This window comes from Cebidichthys violaceus, unplaced genomic scaffold, assembly GCF_023349555.1.
Source record: "Cebidichthys violaceus isolate CVI_PGR_0920_01 unplaced genomic scaffold, fCebVio1.0.p SCAF_23, whole genome shotgun sequence".
NCBI lineage: Eukaryota > Metazoa > Chordata > Actinopteri > Perciformes > Stichaeidae > Cebidichthys > Cebidichthys violaceus.
The window spans coordinates 5,540,733-5,554,977 of NW_027176406.1; the positions used below are offsets into that span (position 1 = coordinate 5,540,733).

The 14,245-nt window shown below is 42.9% G+C and overlaps 1 protein-coding gene across 2 annotated transcripts in view; it reads left to right on the forward strand.

Moving 5' to 3' along the window:
• The first annotated feature begins 712 nt into the window (after nt 1-712).
• Nucleotides 713-14,245, forward strand: part of adgrl1a (adhesion G protein-coupled receptor L1a) — an 89,676-nt gene continuing 76,143 nt past the window's right edge. For both annotated transcript variants that reach the window (XM_068719212.1, XM_068719213.1), the window contains exon 1: nt 713-1,447. The gene's annotated coding sequence lies outside the window, so the exon portion shown is untranslated. The remainder of the gene's footprint in view (nt 1,448-14,245) is intronic.

Sequence of the window (14,245 nt, forward strand, 5' to 3'; positions counted from 1 at the left end):
ATTTAGTTCAGTATTGTATGCAAGATAACAGGTATGTTTATGCATAGTAGTGGCACTAATAGGCCATCACTCATTTTTCGTTTCCACATTTATGTTTAAAATAAAAATAAAAAAAAAAAAAAAAAAAAAAAAAAAAATATATATATATATATATATATATATATATATATATATATATATATATATATCCCTGCTCCATCTCTCTATCAGTTTGGGGGTCCTTGGCCTGAAAAACGTTGAAGACCCCTGCTGTAGAGTATTACATGTGTCACAGTGAGTTGGGATATAACAGTGGGGGCAGCTGTCTTCAGTCTTTTTTTCCTCATACAGTACTTCTGGAGAATTACACCAGCGGATTTAAACACTCTAATTTTGCAGGGCAGCCAGAGATGACCATTTCACAGACGCCTGATGGTCCATGAGTCCCACCTTGGGAAACCACGTTAGTTAGGAAACAAACAAAAAAATGAGAAAAAAAATAAAGTGCTGCTATACAGAGGAATCAATTAAATAAGTGGGCGGGCAGAGGTGGCACATGTTTCCAACTTTAAGTCTGGGTCGGCTATAAGAACTGTCCTGAACCCGTCTTTAGGCCACCAAACTGTATGTGAGAGGCTAAGTGCGCCAAGTTGTAATAGGCCTGATGCAGAACTGCAGTGGTCGAGAACACCGCGTGAATGGTCCTGATGAGAGTGTGCGCTGCCTGCCGACGAAGAGGGAAACACAGACGAGTGATCCGCTCGGTGCGTCAGGACGCACAAGACAACCGCAGATGGCCTGTGTACACTATCCGAATTAGATCGGCCGATTTAAAACCATAGAGTCTTTTTTTTCTTCTTTTTCTTCTTTCAGTACTACAGCACATCAAGGCGAAGATGTCCACAATTTGACAATGGAAGCGTCCTGTGAATAGATGCACACCAGACATCCAAGAGTCTGATTCGTGTTACGCAGACGTTTTGCAACGGTGGCACATTTGCTCACATGCTCACCGACGGACGGACCACACGGTTACAACTTCAAACGTGTTCATATTCCTCCTCAGTTTGACATTTCCGTCTCCGCTTAACGTCGTAGTAACTCGCATGTTGTTACTGTTGTTAAGCAGGACAATGGTGTCGTCGCTGTTATTTATTTTGATGCCCACACGGGCGCATTTTCGTGAGAATCTGCTCTGTCCCTGAGGATTTTCTCCCGCTGCCTTTATCATATTTTTAGTCGGGTGGATCTTTTTTTTTTTTCCCTCTCCCGTTTTTCGTCGGTTTGTCTTTAAGATAGCAGGCTATTAATTTTTAATTCTTATGCATCCGCACGAAGACGGGACCAGAGAGGAGAGAACGAGTGATAACCAGAGGGGGAGAGAAGGAGAAGGAGGCAAGTGAGGAGGGAAGCGAGAATGAATGAGACACACTGAGCAATCAAGGAAAAGGAGATTGGAGGATTCAAGGTAGGAACAGTTTCCATGTTATATGTTCTTAATACACGTGATACCAGCGCGACAATAATAGCATGTAATGTGCACCACCCGGGCTTCCAGTACCAGGCTTCGTGAGGTGTTCAGGCGTGCAAGCCGATTTATTTATTCATATTTCTTTGCTTTGACAGATACGGAGTTCGTGTTTACGGTGCGTCAACAGCAGTCGCTTCATATTAAAAATGCGTGTTAGATGCTCTAAATTAGTCGGATTTCAGAGTGTGGGATCCCGTTTGTGGGCCTATGCATTGCACCGTGGCCTGCGCACTAAAAGATCTCGGCAATTTTTATTAATACATACAGTCTGTGAAAAGTGGGGGAAATGAGTGTTTTCTTGTCCCATGAAAGCAAAGTGGTGGAGGAAATTGTCAGCTTGGTAAATGTAGGGAGGCGACACTGTAAAAACAGGCGAATTATGAGGCTGTTAAATGATGAACTCGTTCTTTCCAAATTGCTCACCAGAAAAAGGAAATGTAGGCAACATGTCCTGGGATGCTGGCTCCACGTGTGCTTTTAGCAAACATCCCTCTCACTGGTTCTTATTTTTTTTTTTATCTGAGCACAAGTTCTTCCAAGAGAGATAGAAACCTCATTGACCATTGGAGGAATAAATGCATCAGAGCAAAATGTACAGCCTTAAAGTGAACTCCTCTGCCCAATCCCCCATGTCCCAGACTACACCGTTAATCCTGTACCTCGTCAAATCATTACCTTTGGACCAGCTGCTCTCAGAGGGGTCTGGGGAGCCCCATGAGTCCTTGGGGAATGTGGTCCCCGACAAAGTGAGACTTGGTTTGATTTCCCTCAAATTTAACTCACAATTAGAGAACGTATCGAAATAGCAAACCTGATGGGTTCATGGCTTCAATAATAAATGCATCACCTCATTACAGCGTAAAAAACAAGAGCAGGAAAAATACTCCTGTATATCCAAATTTGATCAAATGTGACTCTGTAATGTTTAGGGGTTCGCATGATGAAAATTGAGGCGCCCTTATTTTGTTACTATTCTGAACTAATTCCCAATTTAATAATAAAACATCTAATAAAAAAGGCATCAGCAGCCTAAAAACTATTTTTCTTTGTGTGTTATTATGATAAAATTGAACCTGAGCAGGCGAACATGAAAGACCCTGAAAACAGTTATTTTCTGCTGGTAAGCCTTTTCCTCATTTCACTGGGGTGCATTGTGTTTGTCCTGCCAATTCTCTGGGAAAAATTGGCATGTCTACTATTCTGAAGGGGCTGAATGAAATTCAAATTCTTCAGGTGGTAAAACAGCAATATTGCAACTGTCTGATTGCGTTATCTGGGCATTCAAGAAGCCAGACTTGGAATTGGTTTACCGCCAAACACTCTCCCCGGGAAGACAGAAGGATTTATTTCCCCCTTGTCTGTGTGTCACATCACCATCAGAAAAATTATTCTCGGCTTTCAATGGGTGAATAATAGTCATACATTAGCATGGCATTAATGGTCGTCAGACTTTTAATAAGTCACTAATCATAATTAGATTTATTTCAGTTGCTCTGCAATACTGTGGCCAGGCTTCGACAGCCATATTCTGTTGAAGGTATAGTCGTGAAGGAAATACTGTATTTAGTTTTTGAAAAATGCGTGTTTGGTGCAGGTGTGCACACTACAAATACACAGCCTCATGCTTTCATACAGTACGAGTGTATATGCACGCACACACACATGCGTGCACACTCGCTGTTTTTTTATGAATAAGAATACAAGTGCTGTCTCCAAAAGTCATTGCTCGCATGTTTCCTTTGCATTTGTGTTACTCGCACCGTTATGCAATATGTATGTACCCCCTATAGCACTTTGACAAGGCTGACTAAAGGAATACGTTAATAGAAATTAAGCAGAAAGATACAGCACTGCAATGAATTTAAAAAAATTACCTATGATGTTTACCTCAGGACAGTTAAATGCATCTAAAGAAAAATGTCAGCTTTTAGAAGACAAAGGCTTTTTGTATAAAAATAGCATTTTGATGCAGACACTGCATGGGTATTTGACCGTAACCTGTGAAGGACACGTATATCTTTTTTTTTTTTCACGCATATGATGGTGTGATATGAAAATGAGTGTGTTTTTTAGTACCAGCGCATTATTCTGCAGTTGCAATGGGCTTCAGGTAGCAAATAACATTATTCAAAAGGAAGAGAAAAACTGATTATGTACACTGCTGTAAGAATTCACCAAATCCATGATTCAGTTGTCTTTTTGTATTTTTGAGAATAAAAATTGTCTTACATTTCTCCACAGACGATTTGACCTGTCTAGGATTTTTACTATATCAGATTTGATTTATCAAAAATGTAAGGAAAAATTATACACAAAACCATTATAAATACCAAAAGACACTTTTCAGTCAATTCAAGTGATGGTTTTTCTAATGCACAACAACGACAAATATCCATTCAGGAAAAAACGCACTGCTGTTCAATTTTACCATTCAATACAAAAGAGACAATGAACAAGTATAATCCCGCATACATTTATCTACAACTACACACCACAAAATACGTAGCCATTCAACTTTTTTTCTCCATCACGTTTTCTTTTTGTTAGTCTTGCGAGGAAACTTGTGCGAGTAGATAAAGAATCGCAGCCGTCAACTCAGTGAAAGCATCAATCCTGTGTCTTTGTTTAATAACAGATTAATAACTTTCACATTTTTATGTGAAGTTGAATTGCTACAGTACACCCCCATATATTCAGCCTATTCAGATGTTTGCTGATGTAGTCACACACACACACACACACACACACACACACACACACACACACACACACACACACACACACACACACAGTTACTTACTGTACACACATGCTGCCACTTTAAGCTTGTTCAACCTCCAGGAGGGAATGATTGGAGAATCTTTCGTGGCGGTTCAGAGCAGAGGACGTCTACGCTGGCACAGCATTGTATTCTGAGGATAAACTTAACCTTGTTCTTGTCTTTTGATGATTAAAGGCTCCCAGATATGATAACCGATTAGAACTACAAGCCTTCCAAGCTAGTCCACCGGTCCTCTTATCTGTACAGGGGAATTTATTTTGAATAATCATGTCCATAGTCCATATTGATTTATCGTAATTCTGAAGATCATTTGTAAATTTAATCCGTTCAAAACAATCCTGTGCAAGATTGAATTGTTTTTTACCTTTTTTTTCTTCCAAATGTCATTTTGGCATTGCCCTCAAAATGATGTAGCTGCAACCTTTACCACAACAATTTTGGAACAGCATTTGCCACGCTATCATTACAAATTTGCTGACATTTGAAACAACAGTGATACGCATTGGTTGATGCTATAATCAGAATGGCTTGGAGATTGAAATTGTCTTTTGTAGCTTCATTTTAGTGGGTGATCAGTGAGCTCTCTCCAACCTTTTCCATGTCATTAGGATGGAGGTATCCAGTAAATGATGTGGCAGTTTTAGGATGCATGCATTTTCTAATCTTTAATGCCCTTTACAGTTATGTCAAAATGCTATGTTTCTGTAGGGAAGTTTTTCACTGGACTGACCTATAGAAAAAGTTTAGTGCCAGGTAGCTTTTCCTCACTGCTTCCCTTTGGAGGCAGCGCTGTTTACCTGGAAGCTCTGTGGTTGTCACCAGCCTGATAAGGCTGACAAGAAAGCCATTATGATTATAATGACAGTTATTGTGGTTCAGTGTTTTACCGCAGCCGACAAAACACACTGGAAATGGGTTTAAACAGCTGTTGTTGGACTAATTATTGCCATCAAAAATACCCTATTATATTTTCCAAGGCTTTTCGTTATGTGTTGGCTGTTTTCTGCTAAAATGCTGGATTACATTTTGGGAGCATGAACACGCAATAATGGATTGGAAAGAGAGGGACAAGGCGAGGACAAGAGGGGCAAAGAAAATATAGTAGGGCGAAGAGTACAGAGTGCAATAGCAGAAGAGGAGAGGTACATAATGGGCACAAAGCATAAATCTTTACTGTGGTGCCGAGGTGTAAAAGCAATGGGCAGCGTGCGTCCATTTTGAGGCTTGTGGCCTTTGTGCTGTGGAGATCTCTGTGAACGTAGCCATGTCACACAGCAGTCTGTAACTGCTGTTCTCTGCTTCATCTAGAGAAAGACTGAAGGTGTGGGCTTTGAGCAGCCAATCTTACAGGGACCCTACCACACACTAATTCAATTCAATTGCTGCCAGGCTTGAGCATGTGTAGGCGCCAGCGTGGCGAAAATGAGCAGGAGCAACAGGCGCACATGAACAGAAAAAAATCGATGATGACTCTTTTTCATAAATTGAGTGGGTGTTAAATTAGCTGGATGGGCCCATGTAGCAACACATTGGGTTGAGTGCCTGGTTTATTTGGGTGTTGTCTATCGACTGGGGAGACAACTTGGTGTTCGGCAGTGAAAAGACCCTGTGATGCTCAGTCAATGTGACCAATTAGCCTCACCAGCAATTCATTTGGTTTTACACAGATTTGTCAGGGAGAAGTGGACTCTGAACTGGTGTTTAAAAAGTGAGTCACTGGCGCTTCCACGACCAAACTCTAACCGCCATTTGTATTGGTCGGCTTTGATTGTCCTCTTTAGCCTGCCTGATTATCCTATTGTTGTTGTTAAAAGCAACATCAAATACCAGTTATCAGCTCACTCCGTGTTTGTCAGTTTTCATTTCTTAACATGTATTTAATGGCTATTCAAGGCCCTGTTCCAATATACAATTTTGAAGGCACTTGGGAATAATGATCACAAATCAATATAATCTTACACACTGCTTGTTGTCTGCCATTTTAGCAAATCAGTTATGGCAGCTCCTGCCAAAGGTGCATAATGGCAAAGGTGCTCTTAACACTGAGATGGATTCTGATCTTTCTGCGCCTGTAGCAAAGCACACACGCAAAGAGAGAAATGTACGACTGCTGGTATATATGCCATTACAGAAACAGGAAGCAAACACAAACGCATGTCCAGCGGCACTAGCAGAGAATAACAACTGTATTTCTGCTGGATTATGATATCCTTCGACACAAATTGAGTGCTAAATTTGCACAAAACTAAAATCACTGAAGAGCCTCAGACACAAGAGAAAGAGAGAAGGTCCATCAGGCCATCTTGGTTAAACCCTTGCCTTAGGTAATTGGAGTAGCTTTCCACGTCCAATCTGTCCATCTGAAAAAGGAGGCGCACACAGATGAAAGGAAACAGGGATCAATTGACCTAATAGCTTGTCCAATCAATCCTTATGTTTTTTTTCTGATAGCTTGACGGAGGGTGCAGACCAGAGTGGCGGATGAGCCCCTCTAATTGGCTTGGCCAGAGCTGGCCGAGCGGGAGGCTGAGTGGTAATGGCAGGAGTAGTCGTCACCCCTCCTCACGCCAGGCGCTCTCTCACTCTACCAGCGTCAATACTGACACCTTTGTCCTCATTACCTTCAGCTTAGTGCCATGTACGGGCCTTTCATCATCTGCTGCTATAGGACTTCAATGTTCCTTCATTACACCTCCCTTTACACGATCCACTTCTCGCTTCCTGCCACTGACCCCTCACACTCAATGACTAATACAGGAGCTACTCAACATCGTCTCAGCTATCAACGCAATTGGTCAGGCAGCAGAATCAGGAGAGATGTGTATATAAACAGGTTCTACTTTTGTGTGTGTCTGTGTGTGTCTGGCTGTCTGGCCCTTACAGGCAGTAATGTTCACCTGAGACTCACCTGAGTCAGTCCACCGAGGACGGCTCTGGTGAGTTCGTATTTGTGTCAGCAGTACTCCCCTTGGAGCATCTGGTGTTGGACTGCTGTGAGCATGTTTGTGTGTGTGTGTGTGTGTGTGTGTGTGTGTGTGTGTGTGTGTCTCCATGCTGTAAGTTGTGAGAAGAGGCAACGCCAAGAAACAACACAGGGCCAAAGAAAGCTGTTTGTTTATCCATCTGCCAATATGGGAGTTGGAGGGAAACCGGTAGTGAAAAGAGAGAGAGGGTAGGGGAGGATGGTAAGAAAGATGAAGCTCCTACATGGAGGTGTGAGAGGGCACGTGTATTCATAAACAGCTGCAAAAACACCTAGAGCATAATACATGCAGTAGGCAGATGCCAGATGAGACAGAAAGGGGGGGAGGTGCACCATGATGGAAAAAGTCTATAAACACCGAGAGCAATGAACTTCAGGAGAGAGAGAGAGAGAGAGAGAGAGAGAGAGAGAGAGAGAGAGAGAGAGAGAGAGAGAGAGAGAGAGAGAGAGAGAGAGAGAGAGCATCCGGAGTGGATTAATTAAGGATTATAATTATGTTGGGACTATGCATGTCTCACCTGAGACTGCCCCGTGCCGCTCCTCTCCAATCCTCATGCCCTCTGCTCCTCTGCACATATGGACACAAACCACAGGAAAATACTACCCACAATTGTGGTATCATAGGTTCACCTCTCTTGACACTGTGCAGAAGAGTGAATGAGTGCAATGGTGTATTAACCTTTTTTTTGCTGCTTTTTGAATCAACCCACTACAACTTTCCTTGGTGCATTAAGGTTTGTTATCAGACAAAGACTGTGGTTTATGAACACCACTAACTGGTGCTAAAGAGAAATGCATGCAATTTATTTTCAGACTTAAATTTTCCAGCCACTAGGGGGCAGTGGAACACGCTGTAAATACAACATTGACATAATATCACCTTATAAAGTTGATGTGGTGAACAAGACACATATTTACACATCCAGTAGACACAAAGCAATATGATTTAGTTGGAGACATATTTGTGATGAATGTAACACTCTGTTTTTGGTCTCCACCAACTTCTGAGGTAAATATCTGCCTCTTTATATGCTCCACTATGTTAAAAAGCTGACTTTTTCTGTCTGTTGTTCGGTGCTAAGCAGGTAGCGTGCTGTGGGTCTATCAGAGCTTTACATAACCAGCTGGACGAAAGGTTGATGAGAGCGACGGCTGAACCAAAAAAACTAATTTTGTTAAAAGGAAACTCAATAAAATAGCTCACAGTAGCTTAGGTTGTACAACAATTTACCTCATCTTGCACAAATGTATTCAAACCTTGTATTGAAAAATTGTTGCAACTGTCGCAAATTTGCATTGGTGCCGGAATGAATAGTTTAAATGCAAAACATTTGCAGGTGAGTATTCACATTTTTAGAGACATTTAGCGTCAAGCCCCCGGTGTGTAAAGGCCTCAACTCGCTGCAGAGACGGGCAGTGCTGGCGCCCTCTGGAGACAGAGGCAGCAGAGGTTTTTGGTGTCAGATTTTCTCTTTTCTTTACAGAGTTAGGGTTATGGTTAAGATATGATTGTAATGTTCCATACCATTAAGAGGAAAGAGCTCCATGTTTTCCAGTGAAGATGCACAATGGTCAACAACTAGCACGCAGGTGTGGATTTAACAGAATCCCTGTGAAGTAAGCTGCTGCTAAAAATGACCATGCATGCTCAGCATGTTTGCAGTTTGTTTCTAAAAACTACAGCGCAGTGCAGCAATTTTTAGCAACTGAATGCTTTGCTACTCTCATTTGAAACAGAGACAAAAAATTGAGTTTTAAGGAAGAAAAAAAATCTAAATGATGGGCGACATGAAAAGCTACATGGTGGATGCTGACGGGCATTTTTCTAATAAAACACACTGGCTTGTCTTTCAGGATATGAATGCGCTTATAATCCAATAACGATTACTAACACACCACTTGTGCTTCCATCCTGTAGTACTATTAGAATATAAAAACGAACCACACGTCATACATCATCTGACCACAAATAACACTTGCCAGACCACAGCTTAACCTCTGGTCAACTCACAGCACCAAGACAACAGAAACAAAACACACACACACACACAACAAAAAGTGACCACCAAAGGCACGCGCACGCACGCGCACACACACACACACACACACACACACACACACACACACACACACACACACACACACACACACACACACACACACACACACACACACACACACACACACAGTTGCTTTGCAGCCACAGACACGAGGCATTTAGGGAACAGAATGGAAAAGGATTTAATTGAGTCTTTGATCATTATAGAATTACCATGTGCCTTCTTGGCACCCTTGTTATTGTTTCATGGATTAATCATTTTCATTCCACAAATTGTGGAATCCACATAGCAAATCAGTGGGCTGCCTGCACGACATAGATACGCAGTTTTAGCAAGGGAATTTGAATGTGTTCTTGCCCTCCAATTGGCTCAAGCTGTCCATGCGACTTGATTTATTTGAAAGATTGGTTTTATTGATTTACTGAATTAATGTGGTGCCAGTTTAATCAGTGTGCTATGGAACTATGCAGAATTTGACATCTCTGTGAACTCAGATGAATTGAGTGTACAATATTGATCTGGTTATCCACAGTATTTATTCAGCTATTTGTCTAAGAGCTGATTAATTCAGTGTGTACGAAATAATGTAGGTGTGCGTTTATGAGGCTGTGCGAGTGTTTCTGTTTGTGTGTGTCTCTCCCTCTCTCTCTGTATATTTGTGGAACTGGTAATTGCATCTGTTATGGACTGCAGGTTTCACCCTTGTATTGGAAAAAAACAGCATTTACAATGTATACCCTTTCTGTTCTGTACATGCAAAACCAAGCTGCTATCATATGTTGTGAAATGACACATTACATGCAGCCTCAGCACATGCTCGTTCAGCATTAATGCACATGGAAACATGGACACTCGCACAAACAGGGTATGCATGTAAGAGCACCGTGCTTATGAGCTTGCAGTGTGCGAGGTATCATTGTGTAACAGCAGCGTGTGCTGTAATTGCAGGCCGTGCATTGTAGGGCTGGAGCAGCGTTTAGCACCGGTGTGGTGATTGAGCAGTATCTGTCAAGTAGGGCCAGAGGAGGGAGAGCAGTTCTCCAGTTAGAGCCAACTCAGGATGATATGCATGCTTTCTGACAGCTGTCTGTTCTGATGCGGCTGCATGTGGAAGAAGAACATTAGCTTGAAGATGTTTGTTTAGGCTCATTATAGATAAAAACAGAAGCTTCACACATCTCATTCCCCCTATTCCATGTGACATGGACGACCACCGTATTCACCAGACATTGTGCGGTCCTCATCCTACAAGGATATTCGAGTACACAGGAGTAAAAATCAATGGATTGGATTTGAGAGATCATCTGCAAAGAAAATGATGACTTTCCAAGGCCCGGCATGTAAGTGTACAGTAGAATCCTAAGACTGCATGCTATTGTACAGTATATACTATTGTAGGTCCACTGAGAACAGTGATAACTTGTTACTGGAGGGCAAACTCAGCCATGTAACGGAACACAGCAGAAATTTAAACTCCTACTCTATGTGCTTATTTAATTATATGACATGGACCACAGCTCAGGTTGTAATTACCATACAAGTTCAAATAAATGCAAAGGGAAGCACTCTATTCTACTGGCATTTCTGCTGTGCATTATATTACAGTGTATATAATTAACAAGATGAACGATTGAAGATACTCAAGGTATGGTCCTTGTGTTTACAGGCAAATAGGACAGGGAAGTAGTTACATTTAGTAAGAAATACCATTGAATATAATTCATTAGGTTTTGTATTGTTGGTGGGTTTCACCAAAAGCCGCGTAAAATTGCTAGAAAGCTTAATGTGCAGACTGTGGATTCCTTGAACTCCTTACCTGCCTCTACAGACACAAAGAAACATTAACCTTCAGCATAATGCAGCATTTTCACATAGTTTCTTTTCTGCAACAATACTTTACACTCAGAGGTTACATGAATGCCAGTAACTTAATTATGACCAGATTAAGGCAGTGCTCAAATGATTTTAGCTGCAATGTAAACATGTTAACTGGATTATCTTAGTTGAATTAAATCCTGAACTGAAGAAAGGATAACTGAATTGTCTGATCCCAAAATCGATCTTTTGCTGTACTCTGGCATACACCGTTCTGATTTCTTTTGGTGTTTTTTTTATTCTGTGCAAAGTGGTGTTTCTGCAGAAACAGCTGCATGGCTAGCGCTGTAAAACAAAGGGAAATAAATGAAAATTTAGGACAACAGCAAAGTGGCTTTCTGCAAGCGACAGAGTCTGTGGTCCGGGGTTTTGTGAATTCATCATCACAATAAAACATGGACACGCATTCCCTCAGTTTTCCATGTGGTGCCAACAAGATGTTTTGCTCTGCAACTTCGCAACAAATACATCATGTAAACAACGGCTAGCGAGCAAATCGAGTTACTGTAAATCATAATCGCACAATCACCTTGAGGTCGTTATTCACAGCAAACAGGTTATAGTGTGTATTTAAACTAACTGTTTCACACAGATCTACTAACTGCAGAGCTGCTAGATTATTAAGCTTTCTCTCTCCATAAAGGTATCTACATTAACCTTCTCGGTTATCCTCTAAACTATTTATGACTTTTAATCCACTGGTCTAAATAATTACGGCGCTTCAGCCCACATACATACCTGTTTGCTCACCTAGCTTTTGCCGTTTACTGACCTAAGTATCTATGTGCTCACTGGTTCTACGAATATGTGCCTGTTTACACTGTCTTGCCCCTGTACGTTGCACTTACATACATCTGTGTGGACTCCCCTTCCTCTGCGACTGTACTAACATTTGCCCTACACTCACCTTCTCTCCTGCTCATGTGCTCCCCTCACTCACCTTCCGATGGTAGCAGATATGGATTGAAATACAAATGACCCCTGATGAACCCAGATATTGAGCTGTTTTAAAGCTGGAGGCTTAAGACAATATCCCCTCCTTGCTCCAAGGTGCTGGAGAAGGAGGGGCCAGGGTTTCTCACTACATCGGGGTTTTATGGGATTTATGACCCCCGTCCCCTGCAGCGATCTCTTCCTCCACTCGCACTTCTTCCACTGGCTACAATTAGCAGGCGAGGAAAACAAACAAATTACAAGGAAACAAACAGAACAGTTAATAAGCATGTAGTGACATGAAGAGAACGCTTTCAGCAGCATGCAGACTGAGAGAGGGGAGGAAGGGCAGGGTATAATCTTCCCTCCCTCACCCTACGTCTCCTGTTTTTGTATTCCCCTCTAATTTCCTCCTGCCGCGCTGTCCCTTTCTACCCTCTGTGAGTCGCCGGTGGGGCTTTCGGAGGAGATCATCTCTGAGCAGGGGCATTGCGAGACAGATGGGCGGATGATGGATCTGACGTGATAGACAACGCCGTGATGGATGGCCGGCTGGCTGATAGGGGATTAATGCAGTGCTGAGGCCGCTGCAGCACAGCGGATGGCTTAGTGATAGATAGATAAAACTGACGAGCAGATAAACAAGAGACCGCTAATCCACGCCCCCCTTGATGGACAGAAAATCAAAGTGAGGGAAAAGCACCACAGAGGGAGCGGTGGACCTTTATATTACCATCACAGGGTGTAGAGCTTTCATGGGAGGGAATGTAAGTGGACGCAAGGTGAGATGAGGTATGGGCCGATGAGGAGAGTTAATGAGGAGCACATCATGTAGTAGGACTGTCATGGGTCAGTGACGGCACATGTCAAGCCGGGCTTGGTGCTGGATATATTGGACGAGGGCGGGAGTTTTGGTGATATGGCGTGACGGGTGACTGCGATGGCTGGGGATATGCTATTTCGAGTGATGGCGAACAGTTTGACTGCGGACGAGAGATTGAGCATAGCGGTAAATTGCCCGTGGGGGGATGTGATGGGATGATTGGACAGCAGAGTGTGTGCTGGTTGGGGATTGAAGATAGGAGTGCTTGTTGTGTCTGTTTTCTTTTAATGCACTTCTCTCAGCGCAACAGCTTAACCTTCTGTGTAATGGACGAAAATAAAGGTTTCGAGTCCCTATGTTTATGCAATTCTGCCAACTGGCGAGTTGAAAAGGCCCGTCATGATGAGAGGAAGAGAGGGGGGAAAAAAAAGAGTGAGGGGAGTGGAGGGCAAGCCCAGGGAGAGTTCATCTGAAAATAGGGAGCAAGCTGCCTATTCCTGCATTATTATCGAGCGCTAAGCTTTGTCTCTGTTCACCGTTTCAGGGGACCCCAGGGGTTCTGGCATCGATCCGGTGTGCTCAGAATGCACTCCGGTGTCACCTATTTAAACACAGTGAGCCAATAGCCAACAGAGACAAGCCTTTATTTATCAAGCCTCTGATTTTGGCTGCACGGATGACAACCTGATTAGCACTTAAAGGAGCTCTTAAATCTTTTATTGGAATGGGTGGAGGCAATCTATAAAGAGCAGCAGACAGCAGTCTTAGCTGGAGAGAGTTATGGAGGATGAACAGTGGGGCAAGGTGAGGGACTGTGTCATCCAGAGGGGGAGACAGACAGACTGGATGTGCAGTGTGTGACAGATACAGCGGGAGAGAGTGTGTGACTGGGAACAATGGGTGAGAAGTAGAAGCAGTGAGCGGGTGACAGCGAGCACATGACTGAGGAGCGGTGGCAGAGATCGGGGGACCGGATGAGGGCACAAGTGGCTGGGACAATGAATGAGTGGGTGAGGATATTGTGATCAAGTGGCAGCCTGAGCAAATGAACAAATTGCTGAACAAACAAGTGGGTGATGACTGTGTGTGTAGACTGTACGACTACGGGGGCGCATGCGTGCGGGCAAATGAATGAGTGAAAGACGGAAAAGACTTAAGTGAGCGAGTAATGGGGGTTAGTGATGGGTGTGTTGACAGAAAGTGTCAGCTTTAACCACACTGACCCGCGTGTTCAGGCTGCATGCACAAGCGGCTGAATTTGAGTCCCAGCTTGGACGTG